The sequence below is a fragment of the Bos indicus genome, chromosome 6 (genome assembly GCF_029378745.1).
Source record: "Bos indicus isolate NIAB-ARS_2022 breed Sahiwal x Tharparkar chromosome 6, NIAB-ARS_B.indTharparkar_mat_pri_1.0, whole genome shotgun sequence".
NCBI classification, from domain to species: Eukaryota; Metazoa; Chordata; class Mammalia; order Artiodactyla; family Bovidae; genus Bos; species Bos indicus.
In genome coordinates this window covers 19,934,011-19,942,467 of record NC_091765.1, presented here as the reverse complement: position 1 = coordinate 19,942,467, position 8,457 = coordinate 19,934,011, and positions in this window count along the sequence as shown.

Below are 8,457 nucleotides of genomic sequence, written 5' to 3'. Positions count from 1 at the left end.
AACTGTACTGTGACTGGTGTTGATGGAAAGCCTCACACCCACTATCTTACTGGTCTCTCACTTGCCAGTAAGAGCAGTAGTTGATTTCACATGCTTTTCAGTTGTACTTGAATGTCCCACCCCATTACAAGGGTGAGACCTTCTGAGCTCCCTGGGGGCCACACTATGAGTAGGAGGCCCTAAGTAGCCCCTTATCTTGACTCTAAGACAGACCAGCCAGAAGAGCAAGATGTTATTCCCACCATATTCTACAAGCAGTTGACCCTCAGTTTAGGACAAAAAAATCCCTGAAAGGGCCATAAATGCCCATCCTATAAGAATTAGCCTTAGGCCAGAAACTGCCTAACCTAGCAGGAGATGATATCCTATAAAGTTGAAAGCGAAGAAGGGTTTATGACTTCTCATGGATAAATTTTTAAGGCCTGGCCTCTTGTTGCCCTGCCAGACTCTGTGCAATACTCCTATTCTGCTAGCTGTTAAGCCAAAGGGTGGTACAAGACCTTAAAGCGGTAAATGATGCAATGGTCACTGTATATCCCCTTGTGGCCAATCCTTACAACATATTAAGCCAGATCTCTGAGGACGCTATATCATTTACGGTACTAGATCTCAAGAATGCCTTCTTTTTCATCCCAGTTCATTTCTCATCACAATATCTGTTTGCTCTTGACTGGACTAACCCTGACTTGGGCCAAATGCAACAATATACCTGGATGATATTGCCTCAGAGGTTTCCAGAAAGCCCACACTTGTTCACCCAGGCCCTGAGAAGGGAACTAAGGGAAATACACCTAAAATGAGGTGCTATTCTATAGCATGTAGCTGATATATTAATATATAGTCCCCCCATGGATCAAAATACCATGGAAGTCCTTAATTTCCTGGGGACCTGGGGTTACAGAGTCTCTTGTACAAAAGCACAAATCTCAAAGCAACAGGTTAAATATTTGGGATTATATTATAAACCCTGGAATTAGACAGTTATCTCCAAATAGAAAACAAGCTATGTTAGGCCTAAGCACTCTGAAGACAAAGAAACATCTCCATACATTTTTGAGCAAGGCAGGACTTTGTAGAATTTGGATTCCAGAACTCGGGCTAATAGTTAAGCCCCTATATGAAGCCACTAAAGGCCCAGATACAGAACTGTTACTTTGGAATGGAGAATAGGAAAAGATTTTTAACGATAATGAGCCCCTGTTCACAGTCTTCCCACCTTGAAAAAGCCATTCATCTTATATGTGGCTGACAAGCAGGGGACAGACGTGAAAGTCCTCATACCAAAGTTAGGGGGAGTTCCTCACCTATAGGTTACTTTTCCAAGCAACTAGACTCCATGGCCTGATGTTGGCCTGGCTGCCTCTGGACAGTAGTTGCCACCACTTTCTTAGTGGAAGAAACTAACAAACTTACCTTTGGACAGCCCCTGGAAGGCCGGACGCCTCATCAACTGTATGTACTCATCAAGTACAAGGGATGCTAGAGATAAAAGGCCACCATTGGCTAACAGGAGGCTGCATTATTAAGTGGCTTTGCTCCTTGACTCTCCAGAACTAAACCTCAAAACTTGCCACACTCTTGGGCTTCCCTGGTGGCTCAGCGGTAAAGAATCCACCTGCCAATGCAGGATACACAGATTTGATCCCTGGTCTGGGAAGATGCCACATGTCATTTAGCAGCTAATCCTGTGTGTCCCAACTATTGAGCTTGTGCTCTAGAGCCTGGGAACCACAACTACTGAGCCCATGCCCCAGACCTACTGAAGCCCATGCACCTAGAGCATGTGTTCTGCAACAAGAGTAGGCAGTGAGAAGGCTGTACACTGCAACGAAGAGTCAGCCCCGTTCTCCACAGCTATAAAAAAGCCTGTACAGCAATGAAGACCCAGAACAGCCAAAAATAAATAAGTTATACATAAAAAATACTTGCCACACTCTTAACTACATTAATGCCCACCAAAATCCCATAGCTAACACATTCTTGCCTCAAAACCCTTGACCAGGTCTGTGCCCATTCAGTTCAGTAGCTCAATCATGTCTGACTCTTTGTGACCCATGGACTGCAGCACACCAGGCTTCCCTGTCCATCACCAACTCCCAGAGCCTACTCAAACTCATGTCCATCGAGTTGCTGGTGCCATCCAACCATGTCATCCTCTGTCGTCCCCTTCTCCTCCTGCCTTCAATCTTTTCCAGCATCAGGGTCTTTTCCAATGAGTCAGTTCTTCCCATCAGGTGGCCACAGTATTGGAGTTTCAGCTTCATCATCAGTCCTTCCAATGAATATTCAGGACTGATTTCCTTTAGAATGGATTGATTGGATCTCTTTTCAGTCCAAGGGACTCTTGAGTGTCTTCTCCAACACCACAATTCAAAAACATCCATTATTCGGTGCTCAGCTTTCTTTATAGTCCAAATCTCACATCCATACATGACTACTGGAAAAACCATAGCCTTGACTAGATGGACTTTTGTTGGCAAAGTAATATCTCTGCTTTTTAATATGCTGTCTAGGTTAGTCATACCTTTCTCTTCCAAGGAGCAAGCGTCTTTCAATTTCATGGCTGCAATCACCATCTGCAATGATTTTGGAACCCCTCAAAATAAAGTCTCTCACTTTTTCCATTGTTTCCCCTTCTATTTGCCATGAAGTGATGGGACCGGATGCCATGATCTTAGTTTTCTGAATGTTGAGTTTTAAGCCAACATTTTCACTTACCTCTTTTTTTTTTTCACTCTCCTCTTTCACTTTCATCAAGAGGGTCTTTAGTTCCTCTTCACTTTCTGCCATAAGGGTGGTGTTATCTGCTTATCTGAGGTTATTGATATTTCTCCTGGCAATCTTGATTCTAGCTTGTGCTTCATCCAGCCCAGCATTTTGCATGGTGTACTCTGCATATAGGTTAAATAAGCAGGGTGACAATATACAGCCTTGACATACTCCTTTCCTGATTTGGAACCAGTCTATTGTTCCATGTCCAGTTCTAATTGTGCCTATAGGTCTGACCTAACAGACCAGGTATAGAAATCCCTGAGGAAGAATGGTTTACCGATCACAGTAGTTTCATTAAAGATGGAGTCAGGAGGGCAGGATATGCTATAGTAAGCACTCAGAGTCATAGAAGCAAAACCTTTGCCACCTAACAAACTCAGCCCAAAAGACTGAACTGTTAGCTCTAACCTGAGCCTTAATCCTAAGGGGAGGAAATACTGTAAATATGTACACAGACTAAAAATATCCCTTCCTCTTTTTACATGCCCACACAGCTATCTAGAAAGAGGGAGACTTCTAAATGTAAGAAATTCCTCTATAAAATATGGGGTTGAGATCTTATATCTCATAGAAGCGGTTCAAAAACCAAAACAGGTAGCAGTCATTCACTGCTGCAGGCACCAAAAGGGAACTTCTCACATTTCCCGAGGAAACAACAGGGCAAATTGAGAAGCAAAGAAAGCAGCTTTGATGCCCATAAACAAAGTGGCTGTAATGCCATCCCTAACCCCTTTTAACATTATACATGGTACTTGACTTCCAAAAAGCACTGGGCACAAGACAGAGAGGGAATTAAGGGAACAGATGGGTGGTGGCACATAGATCAGAAATTGCTCATACTTCTGACCAATGGAAAATTATCAAAGCGCTCCTGGAGACAGTTACTCAAGCCTGTGCCCTTCATACCATCCATAATCCAGGAGGCAATGTCAAGCCTCTCCCTCTTGTTAACCAAGTACGGCAACGTGGGACTTACCCAAGAGAAGACAAGTAGATTTCACTCAGGTGCCCTCTTTTCAGGGCTTCAAATACTGACTAGTCTTTATAGATACCTTTGCTGAATGAATAGAGGCCTTCCCTACTAGAAAAGAGAAGAGACTGAAGTGTCGAAGGTGCTCCTAAAGGAAATTATTCCTAGATTTGGGTTGCCCCATCATCTTCAGAGTAACAATACACCTTTGTTTGTAGTGAAAGTAACTCAACAATTTTTGCAGCATTAGGAATTAGCTACCACCTCTATTCATTCTGCGGAGAAGGCAATGGCACCCCACTCCAGTACTCTTGCCTGGAAAATCCCATGGCTGGAGGAGCCTGGTGGGCTGCAGTCCATGGGGTCGCTAGAGTTGGACATGACTGAGGGACTTCACTTTCACTTTCCACTTTCATGCATTGGAGAAGGAAATGGCAACCCACTCCAGTGTTCTTGCCTGGAGAATCCCAGGGACGGGGGAGCCCGGTGTCTACCATCTATGGGGTTGCACAGAGTCGGACACGACTGAAGTGACTTAGCAGCTATTCATTCTGAAAACCTCAGTCCTCAGGAAAAGTGGACCAGGCTAATCATACTCTAAAAAAAACCTTGTACAAACTCTGTTAGGATATGCTAGAGGCATAGTATCGCCTGCTGCCAATAGCCCTTTTAAGGGTCAGGGAAGCTCCTAAAACAATGACTTAGTTAAGCCCTTTTGAAATGACATATGGAAGACCGTTCCTTACTCTGAACATGCTAGGTGATCCAGAAAACCAAGCTCATAAACCTAGCATTAGTCACTTAGTCATGTCCAACTCTTTGTGACTCCATGAACTGTAGCCTGCCAGGCTCCCCTGTCCATGGAATTCTTCAGGCAAGAATACTGGAGTGGGTAGTCATTTCCTTCTCCAGGAGACTTCCCAACCCAGGGATGGAACCCAGGTCTGCCTTGCAGGCAGATTCTTTACCATCCGAGCCACTAGGGAAGCAGTGTATTCTAGGTGTCATAAACCTAGGCTAAATCCCAAAGCCTAAACGAGAATATGGCAACAGGACTTCCCTTATGATTCAGTGGTAAAAAAAATCTTCCTGTCAATGCAGGAGACACTGTTTTGATCCCTGATCTAGGAAGATCCCACATGCCATGGAGCAACTAAGCCCACGCACCCCTGTGCTCTAGAGCCTGGGAGCTGCAATTGCTGAAGCCGTTGTACCTTAGAGCCCCTGCTCTGCAACAGGAGAAGTCACTGTAATAAGAAGCCTGTGCAATGCAACTAGGGAAAAGCCCATGCAGCAGTGAAGACCCAGTACAGCCAAAAATAAGAACTGAAATTAAAAAAAATAGGAATATGGCAACAGAGTACAGCCCTCTCCAGATAACAGTTCCAGTGGCTCTGTTGTAAACTCTGAAAAGTGGGTACTTTAAAAGACCTTGAAAAATGAGTCCCCTGATGACCAGCTACTCCCAAAATGGAAGGGTTCTTCCCAAGTCCTGCTGAGCAACCCCTATGGTAGTCAAACCCCAGGGGTTCACCAGCTGGGTTCATCTGTCCAGGATTAAACCTGTTTCTACTGATATGTTACAGGAATCTGAAGACCCACATTCCAGCCCATCCCTGTGAATCCACTCCTTCCTCCAAGACTCCATAGGATCCAGAGGATCCAGGACAGCCTGAAAATTTCAGGTGGAGGAGTGAGCCACTACAAGACCTGAATCTACTATTCAAAAAGGCCCTAGGCCTAAGTATCCACAGCTACAGTCTTCCTTTTGCCTCTTGGTACTCCATTCCACTTACAGAGAAATAGATATATTCTGGTAAATGATAACTATTGTCTTTTTTTGCCCTCACCCTTGCTCTCAGAATTCACTGAACTTTTCTGCCCTTGCTGGGTGATTTAAATATGATCCTGACTGGTGCTGCTATAAAGCTAATAATTGCCTTAGCTTTTCTATGACTATTTTCCTTACCCACAGGATATACATACAGCTCTCTGGTTTGCAATGCACAAACTTTCATTTCCTCCACCCAGTTGACAGAAGGCTGAATTTGTTTACTCCAAGCTAAGTCCATCATGCACCAGAATGACCCCCTTCCCATCCCATAAGGAATTTTAACCAAGTTCCTGATGGAAATTGCTCTTCTACCAGAGATCCAAAGGCTCAGAACAGTAATGTACAGGGTCAGAATTGTTCATTTTCCTACTGAAGAAAATTCTAATGTCTCTTGCCTAAGTCCACCCTTAGCAATAGAAAGAGAAAATAAAGCCAAACTAGAAGGACGAAGAATTGGCATTAACACACCCCAGAACTTTATAGTGTCTCCTCCTAAACCAGAATTCCAGTTACCTATGTGTGCTCAGAGTCTAGATTGCTACCCGAAGGAAGAAGGATCAACACTTAAGGAACAAGTATCAAGATGGAGGGGCTTCCGAGGAGGCTCAGAGGGTTCAGGATGGGGAACACATGTATACCTGTGGCGGATTCATTTTGATATATGGCAAAACCAACACAATATTGTAAAGTTAAAAAAAAAATTAAAAAAAAAAAAAGAACTGACATCTTGGGGGAAAAAAAAGATGGAGGGGCTTTCGAGGCAGTTCAGTGGTAAAGAATCTGCCTGCCAGGCAGGAGCTTTGGGTTTGATTACTGTGTCAGGAAGATCTCCTGGAGAAGGAAATGGTAACTCACTCTGGTATTCTTACCTGGGAAATCCCATGGACAGAAGAGCCTGGGGGCTACAGTCCATGGGGTCACAGAAGAGTCAAACATGACTTAGTGACTCAACAACAATCAGGTTGGAGAACATTTTTCATAACAATAGAATTGAGCGGCTGGGCCTCGAAACCTTAAGCCCACTAGTCTATATTGTATCCCACCAGGATATGTTTTCATATGCCAGGTGGGTAAGAAACCACGGGCCACTAATTGCCTATGCAGCAACTCCACACCTACACAGTATATGCCAGGAACCTTGATTACTCCTTTCTCAATACACTCCTTAAATGAATTGAAGCATTTGGCCGAGTTCATCAAAACTGTTCACTGGATTAACTTGAGACTTACCTGGTGCCATCCCAGACAGAGACACCTGTTTCTTTGGGTAAACCTTGTTACCATAGTGGAGAGTAGCTGCACACCAACATGTCCTTCGAAACTTGTCTCATACTCTTCCTGCCATAGCTAACAGTACTGCTAATTCTCATTAGTTTACAGAAGTCTCTAGACTCACTGGCCAAGGCTGTACTTGACAACCATATGACACTGGATTATCTGTTGGCAGAAGAAGGAGGAGTATGTGCAGTTGCCAACAATTCCTGTTGCACTTATATTAACACCTCTACTCAGGTAGAGATGGACATTGAGAAAATTCAACAGCAAGCAACCTGGCTTCAACAATTAGCTAGCAATCCTCGCTATTCAATACAGGCTGGAGAATTGAAAACTGGTTTTCTAACTTGTTCTTCTGGATTTCACAAGGTATTAAAAACTTTCTGATGGGAGGTTTCCATTTTCTTATAACCTTCCTCATTTCAGCCATACTGATTTATGCTATATTTTGCCTAGTGCTTTGTTGTCTTCCATATTATTGCAAATCTGCAACTTAGACCTTTCAGTCCAACAAGGAGGCCTGAGACCAACAGGTTCAGACTTTCCATTTTAGAGATAGATATTAAAATTTTAAGCCTGAGATTAACAGATATGCTGACCTTGCATAACCAGATTCCTACCCTTGCTTGAGCCTCTGATTATAATAGTCGTTTACTGGTTTTTAGTAAAAGACCCCTGCTTCTCTAATCAGTTTGTTTTCTCCAGGGCACCGTAAGATAATGATGATGCAGGGACTTCAGCCACTCCTCAAAGCAGATCCTGCCGAAATAACAATAAAAGTCACTCTGGGGCCCCTTAATGAGACAGGTTGAGAGCTCTGTGACCCCAACTAGGTAGGGTCTAAGAGCCCCTTGCCATGCTTTAGAAGCTACAGAAAACAGACCTTTGCCCTTCATCTTCCCAATAAAGATTTCTTGAGGTCTCTTAGTGGGTATTTGAGAGAGGAGGTAGATGGGCCTCACAAGGTAAAGCAATTAGAGATTCATCCCCTGTGGACCTGGCTGCTCAGATGGTGCTAGTAGTAAAGAACCTGCCTGCCAATGCATAAGACACAAGTTCAATCCCTGTGTTAGGAAGATACCCTGGAGTAGGGCGTGAAAACCCACTTCAGTTTTCTCCAGTGTCCATGCCTGGAGAATCCCATGGACAGAGGAACCTGGCAGGCTATAGTCCACAGGGTCACAAAGAGTTGGACACAACTTAAGTGACTTAGCATGCAGCACTCATATGCCCCTGAGGACCTATTCTCTAAGATGAGAATAGCAGGACAATTGAGAAAGGAGGCTGGGCTCTGTCCAAATAGAAGGTAAGAGACCACATATGTCTCAAAGTCAGGAGACCTCACCAATTACACAGACACAAACACACACACACAGAAAGGCTCCTTGGAGGTCAAAAGGGGAGTGATGCTAAGTGATGCCAACTACCCACAGGCCTCTTTTGTAGAATCTATGTTGGCTAAGAGATGTGTGCATACACATGGGTGGATCCTGAGATATACTAACTATGGACTCTGAATCAGCAAATTAAAATGATTGGCCAAGGGAAACCTGGAAGAAATATCCCATAAAAGTAACTCAAACTACCATAAGTATATGACTCTGTG